At 47.8% G+C, this 19,603-nt stretch overlaps 1 protein-coding gene across 1 annotated transcript in view; it reads right to left on the minus strand.

The window, feature by feature from the left end:
• Positions 1–19,603, minus strand: part of GPATCH2 (G-patch domain containing 2) — a 173,833-nt gene that overhangs the window by 7,507 nt on the left and 146,723 nt on the right. The window lies entirely within an intron of this gene.

The following is a 19,603-nucleotide window of genomic DNA, read 5'->3' on the forward strand; positions in this document are numbered from 1 at the left end:
ATGCTAACCAATCGTTTCCGATAGACCAAGGTCTGGCGCGCCATTTGGTACATTTACGCTATTCTCCGTATACTTTCCACAATGTTACACCAGAAAACCCCACACGGTTGGCAGTGACCGTCTGGCGCCGGATAGGCAAACACCGATGATCGGGCCCCGTCAGAAGTCGCTCCATGGAAGTCTGGCCAAGTGATTTTATGCTGCACTCCGGGGTTACGGTGGTAATTTCCATACAGTGAAGCGCCAATCGTGAGAGGGGGCTCCAGTAAAAGGACTGGGGTCTCTAGTATAGGGATTGAAGGCTCTAATAAAGGGATCTGGGGGCTCCAGTATAGGGACTGGGGGGCTCTAATAAAGGGATCGGGGGGGGGGCTCTAGTATAGGGACTGGGGCTCCAGTATGGGCACTGGGGGCTCTAGTATAGGCGCTGGGGGCTCTAATAAACGGATCTGGGGGCTCCAGTATAGGGACTGGGGGCTCTAGTATAGGGGGCTTGGGCTCCAGTATAGGCGCTGGGGGCTCTAGTATAGGGACTTGGGCTCCAGTATAGGCGCTGGGGGCTCTAGTATAGGGACTTGGGCTCCAGTATAGGGGTCTGGGGGCTCCAGTATAGGGACTGGGGCTCCAGTATAAGCACTGGGGGCTCTAGTATAGGGGCTTGGGCTCCAGTATAGGCACTGGGGGCTCTAATAAAGGGATCTGGGGGCTCCAGTACAGGGACTGGGGCTCCAGTATAGGGGTCTGGGGGCTCCAGTATAGGGACTAGGGCTCCAGTATAAGCACTGGGGGCTCTAGTATAGGGACTTGGGCTCCAGTATAGGGACTGGGGGCTCTAGTATAGGGACTGGGGCTCCAGTATAAGCACTGGGGGCTCTAGTATAGGGACTTGGGCTCCAGTATAGGGACTGGGGGCTCTAGTATAGGGGTCTGGGGGCTTCAGTATAGGGACTGGGGGCTCTAGTATAGGGGCTTGGGCTCCAGTACAGGGACTGGGGCTCCAGTATAGGGGTCTGGGGCTCCAGTATAAGCACTGGGGGCTCTAGTATAGGCACTGGGGACTCTAGTAGAGGGGTCTTTCATTGCAGTAGACAAGTACGGTGAAGCGATGGGCTGTTTGGTGTAACATCTCTGTCTCCCGGCACGTCGGGGACGTCTTGTTGCACCGCTGTCTGCTGGAGGAATAAAGCTTAGTTAAAGAATGATGAATGTCTTGTAGCCCCTGCTTAAGATGGTGTTTATGACAGCATTAAAGGCTAGTTTACATGAAAATGAGAGATCATTCATTCCGGCTCAACAGCTGTCAGGACAGGTAGGCTCTACGGCAGCGGCGCTCCGCATTCTGCGCCATACCCTCGACTTTACCGGGATTGCTATGAATTAATTCAATTCCATCTGTAATCTAAAATCAGATCAGAGGTCTAACGCTGCTGGAGGGGAACATCTGCTTCATCATTTTAGAAGACAGCAGCTTGCAAATATGCTGATTTCAAATGTTGCTTAATGCTCAAGGAGCGCCGGCTGTATAGATGTCCCCTATATGTAGTGAGGGGAACGTAGGAGGGATGAGGGGTACAAGAGGAAACCTGGTGGGCGGAGCCGTGTCTACCCGCTGCCGGATGTGGGTCTTTAGTCGTTCCATATTGAATATGGTGCTAATATTACACTACTGACACAGATACACGGATGGCCCCTTTATTAGATCCCCCGGACCTCTGACGATTGGCGCCCCCTGTACGGTAATTCTACCCGTGACCCCGGAGTGCAGCATAAAATCACGTGACAAGTTTTCCGTGATCAGTTTCAGTGTGAATCCACATTAGATGGAAGATCCAGCGATCGGAGCGACTTCCAGTGAGGCCGGTCATCGGTGCTAGACTAGCCGGGGGCTCACCGGCAACTGGGGGGGTTTCTCATGTAACTATGTGGAGAGTATACAGAAAATGGTGCGATCAAGGAAAACATCCAGCGAAAGGGGATCCTGTGGACGGGAACAACTCCTCACTGAAAGGGGTCGGAGGAGGATGTCAGGAATCGTTCTGACCAACAGGCTGCACAGTCAGCTGAATACAACGCTGGAGCTCCAACTAACGTGTCCGAACGTCCAGGAATGGATAAGGACCATGAAGATTAAGGTGATGACTTGACCTCCCAAATCCCCCAAATCTCAATCTGACCGAACATTTGTGAGACGTCCAGGAGGATGCACCGAGCCCCTTACAGGACCTGCTGCTAACGTCTTGTGCCGGAGACCTTCTGAGGTTTGCGGAGTCCATGACATGACGGGTCAGAGAGGAGGGGTCATATACCAAATTAGGCCGGTGGTTGTAAGGTTATAACTAAAGGAGACAAGCCCTCCCTAAAACACTTCTTTAATTACAAAATTTCCATACAATTCTACCTGCTGGGTGCGGCGTGCCGGCATGGCATTGCACACAGGGCATCACACACCGGGCATCAAGCGGGAACCGTCATTTAGAATCGGATAGATTTTTGGTAATTAAAGAAGAATAAAATTAGTGTTTTTAAGGAGCGGCTTTTCCCCTTTGGTTGTTGCTATTCAAACCGTTTGACTCCCGGTCAGCCGGAGCGCCTGAGAACCTTCAAACCAAACCGGAGTAAATCAAAGTGCTAACGACCACTTGTCTGTGAGAGAGTGTGTGTGAGTGCTTCACATGCTCCGCCCCCTGATCACAGGATGGTGACGTCATTGCAGGTCCTAAAGCATATAAAAAATACAGAGCCTGACAGCAGCCGTGTGCTGATAGGACCTGTGATGTCACCATCATGTGATCAGATAAAAAAAAAAAAAAAGTCGAAACGTTGTATGTGGATGGTGGAGGAATAAAGACTGTTTTGTACTACACTTCTTATGCTGTCACCGCTGCCTTGATCTTGCCATCATGTGATCAGTCACATGGTCTCTGAGCTCCACCCCGATCACATGACGGTGACATCATCGGAGGGCCTTCACATTATTAAAAACCTGCAGAGCCGGACAGCAGCCGTGTGCTGACAGGAAACCCCTGTAGCCTCAGTTGCTAAGGATACAGTAGCACTCAGTCTGGCAGTTTGTAGCTGGTTGTCAGACTGCTGCACACCTGTGCGGAGACTCCAATAAATGAGACCTCACAGATGTCCACATACATAGCTGGCGGGGCATACTGACCAACAACATTGCAGCACAGTCCTTCACCGCCATCTTCACATCTCCTGAATGTGATATGTCATCTCCAGTGCTAATGCCGCCAACATCAGTCCAAGCTTCATCTAATCGTCAACTGTTTTCCAGTGTTGGAACAAACCGTCGCTGTCGCGCAAACATGTCACCACTGAGGGTCCAACGCCGCCGGGAAGCTAATACAGCTTACATGACAGCGACAAGTCCCGATGTCACCGCAGCCACCAGCTGAAGTTTGTACATCTCATGCAGCAGATATGCGAAAGCTACGAGCGAACATGTCTCCTTAGTGAGCTGCTGAAGTTCCTAAATCACTGTATATTAGCATGGCACCACCAGAAACACTGGTTGTATCCCTTCGGAATGTTCACAGTATCAGGATTGCTATTTTGTACATTTGCTGACATTTTCTTACATTGTTTGTATTGTTCAGCAAAATTGCAAATAATGACAATAGTTTACTATTTGCAAGGAAATATATTGACCAACTCCAATCCCTTTTACTATATATTACATTAGTAAGTGGAAACCAGAAACACCGGTTCTATAAGTAATACTACCGTGTTTCCTCGAAAATAAGACACTGTCTTATATTAATGTCAGGTCCATCACTCTGGTCTCCGTCACTGCTGCAGGCTTCCATTTCCTCCGGCATGCTGACAGAAAATTTCTTCTTGGTAACGGGGCTTGAATACCCCGCCTCCAGCAAGCTCATGCTCTGGCTAATCGAGCGCCACGTCAGCCAATCAGAGCTGTGAAGGGCTGTGATTGATTAATTGAGCGCCATCTTTCATTGGCTGACGCGGCGCTCAATTAACCAACCAGAGCATTAGCTTGCTGGAGCGGGGGATTCAAGCCCCACTACCAGGAAGAACTGCTCAGTCGGCATGCCGGAGGACACAGAAACCTGCAGCCCAGCGCGAGTGACGCAAACGCCGGCTGCTAGGGTTTTTTGTTTTTTTTTACATGTAGTGTAGCTAGGGCTAATTTTTGGGGGATGGCTTATATTTCAAGCCAACCCCCACCCCCCCACCCCAAAAAAAAATCTGGGTAGGGCTTATTATCGCAGAAACACGATAATAGCTAGTCAAACTACTAACGACCACATGTTTGCAAGCATGCGAGTGATTCTCATGCTCCTACTCCATGACGTCATAGCCACACCCCTTGCGATGTCATAGCCCCGTCCTCTGGTGCCGTCATAGCCCCGTCCCCTGGTGCCGTTATGGCAGGTCCTAACACACTGAGAATATAACTAAGCCGTTATTATGTCCGATACAACTCAGCGGTCATGGCAGGAGCCACCGACCTACCGCCATCACAGAGATCCGGCCAGCTGAAGGACCTGTGGTGACATCACTGCTGTGGGAGGAGCCATTCTGGAGTTTGGGAGTTTGATAGTACTGTATAAGCCAACAGAAAGTACAGAACCTGTGATGATGTCACCGTCATGTGATTACCTGTGTGGGCGGAGTCAGGGATCACATGAGCCCCTGCTCATCACTGTATCCAGGAGCTGTGTGTGTCATGTCTGCAGTCAGCATAAATGTAGTAGAGCTGCGAGTGGCAGTTTGTCTAATGTGCTGTGCGTGTAATGTGTATAGTCAGCATGGATGGATCTCATGTAGCAGAGCTGTGTTTGTGATGTGCATGTCCTGTAGTAGAGCTGAGTTTGCAACGTGTGCATGTAGTTTGGCACAGCTGTGTCTGTCATGCGCATATACTGTAGCAGACCTGTGTTTGTACCATGCACGTCATGTCTGTCAGGCACAAGTCATGTACCACAGCTGTGTCTGTGATGCCTATGTCATGTGGTAGAGTTGAGTTTGTAACATGCGCATGTACTGTGGCACAGCTGTGTCTGTCACGCGCATATAATGTAGCAGAGCTGTGTTTTAACCATGCGCATGTCATATCTATCAGGTGCATGTCATGTAGCAGAGCTGTGTCTGTCAGGCGCATGGCATGTAGCAGAGCTGTGTCTGTCAGGCGCATGGCATGTAGCAGAGCTGTGTCTGTCAGGCGCATGGCATGTAGCAGAGTTGTGTGTGTCTGTCACACGTCCATGTACCGCAGCTGTGTATGTGATGTGCCTGTAGCAGAGCTGTGTGGTGCATTGGGCCACCAGAAACACTGGTACTATAATTTCCTAATATTTACAAGTATTACCTTCTAACCAGATGAAGGTAACGCCGTGTTACGTGGCTTGTAAGGTTATGGCTGATCGCTGCATATAAGACTCACTTGTAGGGGAGTAAAGAATCTCCAAGATGGCGGCGCAGAATAACATGCTAAAACTACAGTAGTCGACTGCGTGCTTTTTTTCGGAATGAGAGTCGCCTCCTTATTGCTTCTGCTCAGTCTTGCTACATATTGCAGATCTGTACTGGAAATAAGCGCCAGATAATCAGATCCTGCGACTGCCAGATTAAGGGAACTTCACTTCAAACACCAATACGGTTAGCGGAATGTAATTTTTTTTCGTGCGCCCCGTACTATCGGCGCAGAGACCGCGGCGTGCCGGTCAGTAATGTCAATAACCATTAATACGGGGAGAACATGACCGGACTTCACATGCCAATATGCCTTAAAAAATAACAGATGGAGCGAAGATTTGTAATCCGGGGTTTGGCACCTAAAATGAGAGGCGACATGTGGGAGATTATGACAATCATTTAGGCTGTGAGAGAACCCATGGGCAGAGGGGACTAATGTGACATTGGCATGGGCGCTCTGCGGTGTGCTGGACCAGATGAGAGCCGCTCTCCTACGGCGGCCGATGCGATGTGCTGCTCGCCACACCCCAACACTAGGGATGAACTACTACAACCCCAGTGCCAAAGGAATTGTAAAATGTAAAGGAAATAGAATCAATGATTTGGAGATCTCATCTAAACATATTGTATCCACAGAAGAACATAAAACACATCGGAGGGGGGGAGAAGGAGGGGGGGGGGGAGAAGGAGGGGGGGGGGGGGAAGGAGGGGGGGGGGGGAAGGAGGGGGGGGGGGAGAAGGAGGGGGGGGCATTGTTCCGTTTCATTAAAGAAATTAATTCATTTAGAAATTGCTGGCAGCGACACATCTCTCAAAAGTCGGGAAAGAGGTAACAAAAAGGTGAAAAAGTACTAATGAACACTAATGAACTAATGGAGGGTCAATTCTCAACTAGGTCACATGACTGTATAAAAGAGCTGTTAGAGAGGCCGAGTCTCTCAGAAGCGGAGATGGTCAGAGGTCACCGATCTGTGAAAAACTGGGTCTAAAAATTGTGGAATAATTTCAAAAAAATGTTCTGCAACAAAAAAACTGTGAAGACTTTGACTATCCCACCATCTATAGCATATAATATCATCAAAGGGTTCAGAGAATCTACAGAAATTCATGTGCACAAGGGAGAAGGCTGAGGGTCAATACTGGATGCTGGAGATCTACGGGCTCTCGGGCGGCGCTGCATTATAAACAGGTATGATTCTGTAATGTTGATCCCGCAGGGCGCAGGAATACTGCCAGAAATCATCGTCTGTGAACACGGTTCGCCATACAATCCACAGATACAAGTTACAGCTGTATCAGCGTAGAAGAAGCCATATCAACACAATCCAGAAACACCGGCGTCTTCTCTGGGCCAAAGATCATTCACAATGGACTGATGCAAAATGGGAAACTGTTCTGTGGGCGGATGAATCAGAATTTGAAATGCTTTTTACAAACCACAGACACCATGTGCCGCGGACCCAAGAGGAGAGGAGGAGTCCGGGGTGAACCGGCCGCCTGCAGTCCAGACCTTCCACTAATAGAAAACATTTGGCTTACAGAGAAGCAAAGACGACTGCGGGGCAGCGAGAACCCTCCATCAGACAAGAAGGGGACAACACTCCTCTCCCAAAAGTCCAGCAATTGGTCCCAACTTTTATGAGAGGTGTTGCTGCCATGAATTTCTAAAAAATTTTTTTTTAATGAAATGGAACAACGCCCCCTCCCCCCTCCTCATGTGTTCTATTGTAAAGAAAATCTGCTTCGATGACATTTACAAGTCCATGCACTCTTTCTTCTTTACATTTTACACAGCACCCCAAATTAGTTTTTTAAATTGGGGTTGTATAAATCCAGGGTGCACAATAAGAACTGTCATAGGCATCAATCCGAACCCCAAAAACTTGGGTGTCAACAGCCAATGTCTGTGTGTTGGTACCCTGGGCTTCACCAGCCTTGTCCGAGTCTATCACTCCATAGAGCCTGGGATGAGGTCCCCGTCTACCATGATGCCTACAGCAGCCATGACAGATCACTTGGGTCTCCGTTCTTTATGCATTTTCTCCCGTGATGAACATTTCATTCTACTGATTCACAGATTTTGCACCTCCCCTCTGGGCGCAGTCGGACCCCTTGACTACTGGGCCACGTAGCATTATTTCTATTTGTCACACAGGTAGTTAGGCCCGTGTTTGCCATCAGTAGGAGATGTTGGAGCTAAATGCACTGGTAAAACCCACAAGTCTGACGTCACAACACGACGACTGGGTCAGATGGTTCTGATGTCACGGTCAGCCCCAATCCTACCAATCAGCACTTGCCTGTACACATTTATTCCGGCTCCTCCTCATTGAGGACGCTGGTTATACTTCTAGTCTAAAGGGGTTTCTGGCCACGTCGGCGGCTCCTGCTCGATTTCACTGTCAGATACGTCTGCTTGGTGTTGGGACATCTATCTCCTGACTAACTGCTATTGCTGCACTGCTATTTCATCTGTTCGTTGTATGCTTGTTAAACATCTATACATTTATATTATTTAGTGTAGTAAGCATTATCCTTGTTTTCCAACTGGGGAGCGTCAGGGTCGCCATAGCTTCCTGACATGGGCTCATACTCCGTGCAAGTGCTCCGCTTTTATGTAGGGTCTCACCACATTAGTGGATTAGGGTCAGATTTCCCGTTATTCCACTTTGGTTTTGTTACAAGCACTTTGTGCTCTCCACTTCAGTTATATTGTGTCACATATGTCCTTTTAGGACAACACATTATGTCCGATGTGGATGAGGTGTATGGGGTCCGGCTCGTACACAACATCTGAGTTTATGAAGGAGAACAACTACTCCCCCCCCCCCCTCCTACACTTTAGATACAAGCATGGTCAAAAGATGATTGGTTGGAAATATGTATCACAACATATCAACATAGTCATTGGTTGTATTACTTGTTCATGAATGGCCGCCTTAAAGGGGAAATCCAGACACTATTTGAGGCTCCTCCAGGCATGGAGGCAAATCCATCCACACATCTATGGGGATCTGGCGGACAGCAGCCGGAGGGTGACTGCAATCACGAAGGCCAAAGGCGGCCAACACTTTAATTTATTCTCTTTGTATGTTTGTTCAATACTTTTGTCACACAGTGTACATTATGGCACTTAGAGAACGATCAGAATCCAGTAACCACGGGCTTCCTGCTCGTTATTGGATTGCGAATCCACGGAGAATACGCACGGGCTGTTAGTTATTACCAGGTCATACTCCACTAAACGCTCGGAGTGTGATTGTGGCGCTCCAGAAATTTGCTTGGTTGAACAAGATTAGAAATGCTGAAGTTATCATGGCCGGACGACATTGAAATGGATCTGGTAACGGCTTGTCACCCGTCTGCTGGACCATGAGGGACGTCACTCACCTAACATCACGCGGTACTTGGGAAGAAACCCAATAGTGCAATGATGGACACTCCTACTGTGATCATCTCTGGGAGTTGTGTGCTCATAGAAAACACACCTGGGGGGCCACAGGGCTCAGTATTGGGCCCCATTGTGTTCAATATATTTATCAACGACCTGATAGAGGGGCTGCACAGCAAAATATCAATATTTGCAGATGACACAAAATTATACAATATAATCAATACAACGGAGGACAATGTACGGTTACAAATGGACTGAGATAAGCCGGGGGATGGGGGGGGGGGGGGGAATGGTGAATGAAGGTCAATGTGGATAAATGTAAGGTTCTGCACATGGGCAGGAGAAACAGATGTCACCAATATACACTAAATGGGGTACAGCTAGGGAAAAGACCTGGGGGTACTAGTGGATTATAGACTAAACTGGAGTAACCAATGCCAGTCAGCTGCTGCAAAAGCTAATAAAGTCTTGGGGTGCATTAAAAGAGGTATAGGGGCGAGGGACGGGAACATTATCCCCCCACTATATAAGGCACTTGTCAGGCCCCACATGGAATACTGCGCACAGATCTGGTCACCGGTGATCAGGAAAGATGTTACAGTGCTGGAGGGGGTTCAGAGAAGGACAACTAAACTAATACATGGAATGAGAGGACTGGAATACCCAGAGAGGCACCAAAACTGGGATTATTCACCCCGGAAAAAAGACGGCTAAGGGGCGACCAAATCCATGAGAGGACGATACAAGCATCTCCCCCATGATCTGTTTATACCCAGGACTGCGACGGTAACGAGAGGGCATCCGCTACGTCTAGAAGAAAGCAGGTTTCATCACCAACACAGAAGAGGGTTCTTTACTGTAAGAGCAGTGAGACTGTGGAACTCTCTGCCTGAGGACGTGGTGATGGCAAAATCCATAGAGGAGTTTAAGAGGGACTAGATGTCTTTCTAGAGCGCTATGATACCCTGTTTCCCCGATAATAAGCCCCAGCTTGATTTTTCAGGATTTTCAGCGAGGCTTGAAATATAAGCCCCACCTGAAAATAAGCCCTAGTTATACTACATAAAAAAATAGTATATATATTACCTAGCAGGCTCGGTCCAGGTCCTTACCTGCTGCTCTCTAGAGCTCCGGCACAGTTCCCGCAGTCCTCGGTCGCTCACACAGGATCACTTCCTGGTTACAGGATTCATAAATCCCGCCTCCAAGAAGTGATGGCTGTGATTGATTCTTTGAGCATTGCATTGATTGGCTGAGCCATGGCGCTCGAGGATCATAGCCATCACGCCGTGGAGGTGGGATTTATGAATTGGCTGAGGGACCTGGGCCGAGCCTGCTAGGTAAGTCAAATAAGACATCCCTGAAAAGACTCTGTGACAGGGCCGATACGTGGCCCGTCCACCTTTTACTATGTGGTTTCAATGAAGAAGCATCGATTGTGATGCATAGATTTTTAGCCACGTGTTGCTGCTCTCATTAGATCTATTTTAATCCCTGAAAATAAGACGCTGTGCCTCTTTTGGGGTAAAAATAATATAAGACATTGTCTTATTTTCGGGGAAACATGGTATTACAGGATATTGACATTAAATAGTCAGAAGGGTTGCTGATCAGGGGATCTTTCAACTGCCGGACTTGGGTCTGGAAGGAACCGTCTCTGAAGAGTGTTGAGTCAGGGATTATTCTGACGGCCATTATGGAGTCAGGGACTAATTTTACCCCCAGGGTGGGGCAAACTGACTTCTGCCTCATCTAAAAAGAAGTAGCTGCATTCTGCAGGGGAGAACCTACAAAGCGTCAATGGGGAATCTTTTATCCCGACTTCCTTCCTCTATTCTCAGCCATGTATAAATGGATCTACTGCTCATAATGCACTTCCCTAATGACCCCCAAACAGGACAACATTAGCCTCATATGGCCTGTAGGGGGCGGCACTGTTTGGGTTATGATGGGAAATGCTTAGAACTTTGTAGCTAGAATGAATATTTCCTGTATGACTTCTCGCGTTCAGATGCCGCAACTGTATCAGACATATGAAAAGCCACATCGTTTTCTCGCTTCCAGCATTGCAAGGAGCTCTGAGGATGGTGATTTGTTTGCGTAATTGGCTCAAGAGATGAAAATCTTGTATCAGTCTCTCTTAGCCGCTAATCTATCCAGCTGACTGCGAGCCTAATTGGCAGCTTGTTTAGTAATTTGGCTCCTAAAGTGGTTCTATTGATGTTGGATAAACAGCCAATGGAAGGGGAGGTAATACACGCTGATTTGCTTTTTACACATGCGACTGAAGCCGGTATGTGTGTTATCTATGCGGATATACAGTATAGCAAATTCAGCTATAGGGTCCCTATGTATTTAGGGGATCCAAGTAACTTTAGGGGCTGATCCCTGAAAGTGCTATATGGACAAGACTCCTATTACATAGGGACATCTGTACAAGTAGTGGGTGCAAATGCATCTGCTAAATGGCCCTGCCATGCCGATCGGCGAGAAGAAGTGATGAGCGATGTCCCACAGCAAGGGATTTTCCAGTTACTTAGATGTTAAAGGCTATGGAAACCTTTGTTCTTGCCATAAAATCTCCCTCGTCTCGTTCATTGTAGGACACAGCTTTGACAGCTATAGCCACTGCCACTAGGAGGCGCCACTAAGCAACAGAAAGCGTTAGCTCCTTCCACTAGTCATATCCCCCCAGCAGGCACCAAGCTAATCAGTTTCCATGCAAGCAGAAGGAGCAGCCAATTAGGTATAACATAACACTGTTTCTCGTGCATAACTTTTTGAGGGACACAGCTTTGACCATGGGACGTTCAAGAGCAGTTCCTTGGGGTGGGAGGATATGTGATGCATGGAAACAGCCCACAGCGAACTGACAAGCTCTCCAACCAAGGGATGCAAATGTATGCACTTGGTAGAACCTTGCAATGGTGTGTAGGGAAGACCATGTAGCGGGCTTACACACCTGCCAAGCTGAGGCCCTGTGACGAACCACCCATGAAGCTCCCACTGCCTGAGTGGAATGCGCCTTAACCCGAAATGGAGGCATATTGCCTCTGGCGCAATAGACCTCGCCCATCACGAAGCGTATCCAATGAGAGATGGCAACTTGGGAGGTCGCAAGTACCCATCTTGGGCTGTCCGGAATTAAGAACAGGGAGTCAATGCATCTGAAAGAGGCCGTTTGAGAAAGACAGATTCTCAAGCCTCATACCCGATGTCATTTGTGGAGCCCACACTTTCTTGGATAAAATGTGTTAGGACAGAAGGAGGGCAAGATGATATACTGATTGAGATGAAATGCTGTTATCAGTTAGGCAAGAAGGGGGAAACGGGACGCAGAATTACTTTATCCTGGTTAAGAAAGTGAACGGGCGTTTGGCTGATAAAGCCAACTCGGAAACCCTGCGGACTGAGGTGACTGCTACCAGAAAGGTCACCTTGCAGATTAGAAGGCGTAGTGGTACCTCACACTTAACGGTTCAAAAGGAAGGGACTGAAGCATGTCCAGCACCAGATTCAAGCCCAAAGATGGTGTCGGAGAGCGGTATAGAAGGATGGTGTGAATGACCCCTTGCAGAAAGGTACATATGGCCGACTTCGGGGCCAGTAGGTGCTGGAACACAGCAGATAATGTGGATACCTTACCTTTCAGGGAACCTGGACTTAAGCCCATTTCCAGACCTTCTTGTAGAAAGCACAGAAGGTGGGAGAGGAAAAACTGCCAAGGGTGAAAATTGCGATATTCGCACCAAAGAGAAAAACTCTTTCAAACTTGATGATGAACAGAAGAAGAGGAACGTTTTCTCGCCTTTAACATGGTTTGAATGACTGGTTCTTCAATCCCGTGTGCTCTCTAGATCTTGTCTTCAACCGCAACTCCGTTAAATGAAGCATGGACAAATGCGGGTGGAAGAGGGGTCCCTGTAAGAGAAGATCTTCTCGAAGAGGGGTATGTCACGGAGTGTCAACCGACAGGTCAACGAGATCTGCGTACCACGTTCACTCAGGACAATTTAGGGCTACGAGAACCACCGATAGACCTTCAGCTTGATCTTCTTGAGAAGACGTGGGATTAATGGGAATGGAGAAAGATGTACAGGTACCAAAACCCCATCTACTGGATTACAAGAGCATCTACCGCTTGAGCTAGAGGATCTCAAGACCTGGCTATGAAGGACGGTAGCTTGCGGTTGATTCTGGATGCAATCAGATCGGTGTCCGGACAACCCCACTGCAGGCATATCATCCGAAAGAATTCAGGATATAGCTCAACATTCTCTCGGATCAACTGCCTGACTGAGAAAGTCGGACATCCAATTGCCCAGCCCTGGTATGAACACCACCGAGAGAACCGGCAGGTGCTTCTCCGCCCGGTCTAGTATTATGGGCGTTTCTTCCATCAACATTGAGCTGCGGTTCCTGCCTTGGGTATTTATATATGAGATAGCTGTCCCATTGTCGGTTTGAACCCGAGCTGGGCAGCCTGCCAGCAGGGGCGCAAAATGCTGCAGTGACTGGAGAATGGCTCTCAGTTCCAACACAATTATTGATAGAACTGATTCTTGTTTGGCCCAAGTGCCCTGCATTAAGAGATTATGCAATGTGCCTCCCCCACCGGCCAGAGGAGCTGACATTCATGTTGAGTACCTGCCACTGAAGGGGCAGTAATTAATACCCTAGCCAGATCTGTGAGGGAGACCAGCTACCAACAAAGTACGTACTACATTTGCCGAGAAACATGGACCATTTGATCCAAGGAGCCAACGGATCTGTTCTGGAGAGATAAAGTGTGAAATTGGCCGAATGGAGCTGCCTTGATGGAAAAGACCATCAATCCCAGCACTCTTATGCAGTGGCGAACGGACATTGGATTCTATGTTATTAGAGTGAACCTCATTTTGAAGTTGACGACGCTTCCCTGGTGGTAGCAGTACCCGGGCCCGAATTGTGACGAAGGAAAGTCCCAGAAAATCTAGATGCTGTCAGGTAGAGAGACCATTTGGGAAGGTAATTATCCAACCAAACCTGAACAGGGTAACTTGGAGACTCTCCGGGTTGGCTGCCCAGGTCAGAATTTCGTTGAGATATGGAATGGCTACTATTCCCCTGGCATGGAGGTGAGCTACCACCAATACTAGAACCGTCATAAATACTCAGGGCAAGGTGGTCTGCCAAAACGAAAGTGCCAAAAACTTATAGTAATCAGACTAAATGGCAAACTGGAGAAAACGCTTGTGGGCTTGGCGGTGGGGAATATGAAGATAAGCATCTTTGATGTCGATGGATGAAAGAAACTCCCCCCTACTGCATGGATGCAATGACCGATTTCAGTGGCTCCATGCGGAAATCCAGTATTTTAACACACTGATTCAATAATCTTCAGGTCCAGGACTAGTCTGACAGACCCATGTTTTTTTGGTACCACAAACAGGTTGAAATAAAAAACCTGCAAAGTGTTGGAGATGACGAACAGGCACAAAGATGTCTTGAGCCATGAGATTGTGTACCGCCTCTACTAAGGCTTGGACCCTTTTGAGGAGACCTCAGAATCTTTGGGCTGAAAAAACTCTCTGGAGGATGGACAAAAAAAACTCTATAGTGTAAATTGAATACAAGATTTCTAAAACCCAGGCATCTGAGAAGGAGAAGTCATTACTCCAACCTGGAGAAATCAGGTGGACTTAATAGAGGACAATTTAGGAAGTTGAGGGTGAGGACACAAGGAGGATCGTGGCCCAAAAAAGGGTTTATTCTTTTGGTCTTGCAACACTTTTTTACCATCCGTGAACAGGTTTGGCGAAAATAACGAAACTGCAACCTTTCTCTCTGTAAGGTTCATGTCTGTCTCGGTCTAGTCTGTGTACGGTGAGAACTCTTGCCACCAGTCGCATCAGCGATAATTTCATCTAGTTTGGAACCAAAAAGCCTGGCACCAACAAAAGGGAGGTTTGTTAAGATCTTCTTAGTAAAAGAATCTGCGCCCCAGGACTTTAGTCACAATGTACGTTAAGCAATTACTGAGGCCGCCAACACACGAGCCAAGAGCTTGGACGTGTCCAGGGAAGCCCCACAGATAAACTTCCCTTTTTGGCCAATTTGAAAAGCAATATCCACCAAATCTTCCACTGAGGAACCAGAACGAATACCACTGCGAAATTGCTTAGCCTACTCAGCCGTAGCCTTGCCGACCCAGGTAGAGGTGAAGACTGGTCTAAGAGCCGAAGCCATTGCCTCAAAGGAGGTTTTAGCGAAGGCTTCAATTTTCCGGTCACGTACTTCCAGAAATGATAAAGCATCCGCCATGGTAAGAGTGGTATGCCTTGTCAAACAGGACACAGGTGGATCCACTGCCGGAGGAACCAACCATTGACTCACCAGATCCTCTGGAAAGGGATATTGGTCCAGTCTAGCGTTTGAGGACTTTAGAATGATTAAACCCTAAAGCGGTTGTAGCAAGTTATAAAGTCATTCTCTAGCCACATCAGTGTACAGTAGGTTTCTGGCTTGGCTGGTGAACGGCCAGGATGATGACACCCCTCTTGCCCCATGTTGCTGCTCTATTCACTACAATGGGGGCGGGGGCAGACATTGCTGAGCAATTGTACTCATCAATTTCTGAATCACCCATTGAAATGAATGGAATGGTGGTTGGCATCCACATATTTGGCTTCATTCATGCTGGGACCTTTGGGACCACCAGTGTCAGGAACTACCCCTCCGGCTAGTTGTGTAACCATTTGAGCACTGGACATATATGAACATGACCTTACAAGTGGTTCAGGTTTTGTATATTATTTTGTTCATTAGCGTCCCAAAGGTTAAAAATATTTTAGTGCATGTCAGACTGAAAGCCAATTGATATCTATATGGCCAACCTTACGGTCAGCATGCAGGGACCTGAAGCTGGAATCTTCTGCTGTTCTACGGAGCAATGTGGCGCCTCTGTTTTGGGAACCCATGTTGGAATGAGCCCACATGGTCTTCTGCCATCAGATTTGAACCTAGAACCCCAGGGCTGCAAGACAACAGCACTACAAATGGAGGATTTCGACCTCAGGTGAGTCACTCTCAATGCTAGGACAAATATAAAAATGGAATGATGCATAGAAGGTGGAAATACCTCTATGTATGAGTACAGTCCCAGGTAACGGCTGTCACATAGCGGGGTTGTGGCCAGTGATGCACGTCCGTGTGACTTGCTAGTGACTTAAAGCAACCCTATAATTTTTGGGACAAAGTTCTTTCCAGGGACCAGAGGCTGAGGAATACTTTCTGCAATTGTTCTCTGCTGTCCCTCCGATCCACTACTTCCCAACCCCGTTATTGGTCTTCCAAGATGGCCAATGCAACCTTTGGACTAGCCAATACCCTAGTATGCATTTATAAAGTTAGATTACCAATGCCCCATACCTGCTCTCTAATCAGCCAATGTTACTGAGGTGATCAACGCTGGCCAATCAGAAAGCAATGCACAGTGTGAATTAGGCAGTTAAATTGCAACCGCTGTCTTAGACGGCCAATAACACTGCGGACGTCTCGTAATATACTCCCTGGCCCACCGGTCTCATGACCAAAACTGGAGGATCATTTTAAGTTTCCACTTCGTGTTCTTTGTTAATATTCATGTGGTTTTCGGTAAACTGCGTTCCTGTTAACAACCAGTACAGCTAGTAAACGCTTCATTTCTCAGCAAGTTGCCCGGACCGGCGGGGCTCCTGGCTGCGGCTACGAGGGGCTGCACATTAAACATGGTCTGTCTTCCATGAGATGTATTATTCTCTCTTGGTACCCAGAGAGTAGAGATGAAGTCCTCCAGAATCCTCTGCTCTTCACCCTCACAGTCCTCGACCGCCCGAGCGATGGAACCGGGCCGCTGGGGAATGTGACTTTGACTCAAGACAAACTATAAATTCAGAAATCAATAAGCGGCTCTATCAATATTCATTTTACTTTTTCAATACAAAATACAAGAGGTGAAAGAGCAGTAAATAAGCGCGAGAGGCGGGATGCGTCGGGCGTTCTTGTCACAATTAATAAATGTTTATCCAATAACACACGCGGCTCTAACACCGCCGGCCGCGCGCCGCGCAGTAATTGGGTCTGTAAATATTTATTAAAAATAGAACACAACGGCTACAAGTGAGGGGCGTGGGCCGGCGGAGCGCGGCGTTGTACAATACGTCCTACAGTTAACCCCATCAGTACCAACTGGATACAAGCCGAAGACTTTTTTTTTTTTCCGGAAAAACAATATTCTGAAGTTTTTGACTGCAGGGTTGTTACAGATTAAAGGGGCAGAACGGACCGCACTGGGTGGTCTTTACAACTTGATCAGGGCTGCATTCACCTTCCTCTCACTGCAGGGGGCGCAGCAAGAGGATGTGGGAAAAGGAAACCCTGGTTTCAAGATTGGTGGGGGTCTGAACAGTGAGACCCCCACCGTTCAGCCAGTTATCCTCTACCCTGTGCCATTCTGGTACAAGCCACGACTGGCAGCAGTATAAGGACTCATTCTTATGGGCGTGTGTTCGGTCCGTATTACATGTGTAATATGCACAGCATCAACGCCATTGACTTGCATTGGCTTTACTCAAACATGAGTGAAAAAAACCAGCAGCATGTTTTATTTTTGTGCAAGACACGTGTGCAAACGCCCATACAAGTCTATGGGTGCGCAAAATACTGTGAATACATATGCTGAATGGGCATTTGCTGTGTATTTTACGCATGCTGCTTGCATGAATTTGAACTTCGTGCAAGCATAAAACATGCAGTGAATAGAGAGGCAACACCCCTGCAATCCCAAAATGACACGCGTGTCAAATACGCCCCAGTAAAAACGCTGCGTGTCATGCGGACAGAACACGCCTGTGCGAATGAGCCCCCGAGGCTGCCTATCTCAAGGGACCAGACTAGGTGGTGAGGGGCCCCGTGTCGTGTCACGACGCCCCCTTCCCCTCCGTGTAAACCTCTGTGAACCGCAGATAATATAACTTACTAATTAGTAAATTAAGTATTTGATGTGAACTTACTTTTACATTTCGCTTTCATCTTGACGGGCATCAAAGGCTTTTTTGCAATCCAGTAAAACTGTACGAGGCGGCACGCAGCGGCGCAGGAATCTTCAGTTACACAGGGTATTAAAAAGTCAATTTAGTAAGTGTTGCAGAGAAGCTCCTAACTCTTGGGAGAATACCCTGATTAACTTATGCACAATGTCTCCCAAACATTAGCTGATTGCTTTGCCTTCTCTTAATAGACCGACTTTATAGCCCGCGCCGAGTGCAGAGAAGCGGCGTCTCGCGCAGGATGTCCTGTAGAGCCGGATGAAGGTTTATGGGATAGGCGGCTTCACGTAACAACCCTTCTCTAGCATCAAATTAAAACGCATCCGTCGCCATGACGACGCAGAGCGCGAATTTATCAGTTCGCAAGGCGTATACATTATGGAGAACGACGAAAGTGTTCTTAGCCTAAAAAGGGTTTGTACCGAGATTGCAAGTTATTCCCTCTCCAAAGGATATCCAGAGGATGGGGGACTATTAGGCTGCAACGTGATCCCGATGGACGCCTGGTCCATGCAGTAGAGGTTAGATTGGATCCAGGACTACCACCGGCCATATATTTAATTCTCATAGTCAATGATGCAAGGGAACATTTCAGATTTAAAGGGGTTATCCAGGGATTGAAATACTTACCCGGCCTAGTCCCGTCAGCACCTCCACTTCCCAGCACCGATACCGTTCTCTCTGGCTGTTGGCTCATTCCAATAAGTACGCTAATTTACAGAAGTTCGGGAAGGTGGAAGGCGATCCATACCATGTGATCCGGCGTCGGAGGTGCCGCATCGCTGGATCAGGTAAGGATTTCTCTCTCTGGATACCCCTTTAAGGGTCTGCTCACATGGCAGAATTCAAGGCTGAACTTTCTGTGCAGATATTGCCTGACGAACCGATTAGAAATCCAAAGCTTTCCTGCCCCGTTCAGCCGGGGATCTGCCTGTGGATGCAGTCGTGCCAATGTGCAGAATTTCCAACCGCTTTCAGCGCCGATCCATGCAAAAACGTGCTGGGAATTCTGAAGTGGATTTTGCCCACGGACGCGACTAAATGCACAGAAGGACGACTGCAGGCTTCTGTTGTGGTTTTACAGGCAGAATCTGAGTGGAAAATGTTGGATTTTGTGGTGTGAACACACCCTGATGTGTCCTCTTACCCACACCCCTTCGTAGATGCACCGCAAAATTCTGCAGGACGGAGTAAAAAGGGTCTAAAACACAAGAGGCCACTGCAAGGAACATGTATAAAAAAGAGAACATCCGACAAATCGCCAGGCCCAGATGGAATACACCCAAGGGTTGTAAGGAGACTAAGTGACGTGATAGTTGTTGTAGTTAGAGACTCTATGGAGACCGCGGTTGTACCATTGGATTAGCGCATTGCCAGTGTGGTTCCAATATGCAAAAAGGGGCCAAGAAGTGAGCCTGGTAACTACAGGCCGGTAAGTCTCACTTCAATAACAGGAAAAAATTTTGAGGGGTTTCTGAGAGACGCCATCATAGAATACCTCAAGGAGAACAATGGAATAACTCCTCACCAGCATGGATTCATGAGGGGGCGATCATGTCAGACCAATCTGATCAGCTTCTACAATGAAGTAAGCTCTAGGCTGGACCCGGGAGAGTCTATTGATCTCGTATATCTGGACTTCTCTAAAGCCTTTGACACCGTGCCACAAAATAGGCTGATACATAAA

This window comes from Eleutherodactylus coqui, chromosome 3, assembly GCF_035609145.1.
Source record: "Eleutherodactylus coqui strain aEleCoq1 chromosome 3, aEleCoq1.hap1, whole genome shotgun sequence".
In the NCBI taxonomy this organism is placed as follows: Eukaryota; Metazoa; Chordata; class Amphibia; order Anura; family Eleutherodactylidae; genus Eleutherodactylus; species Eleutherodactylus coqui.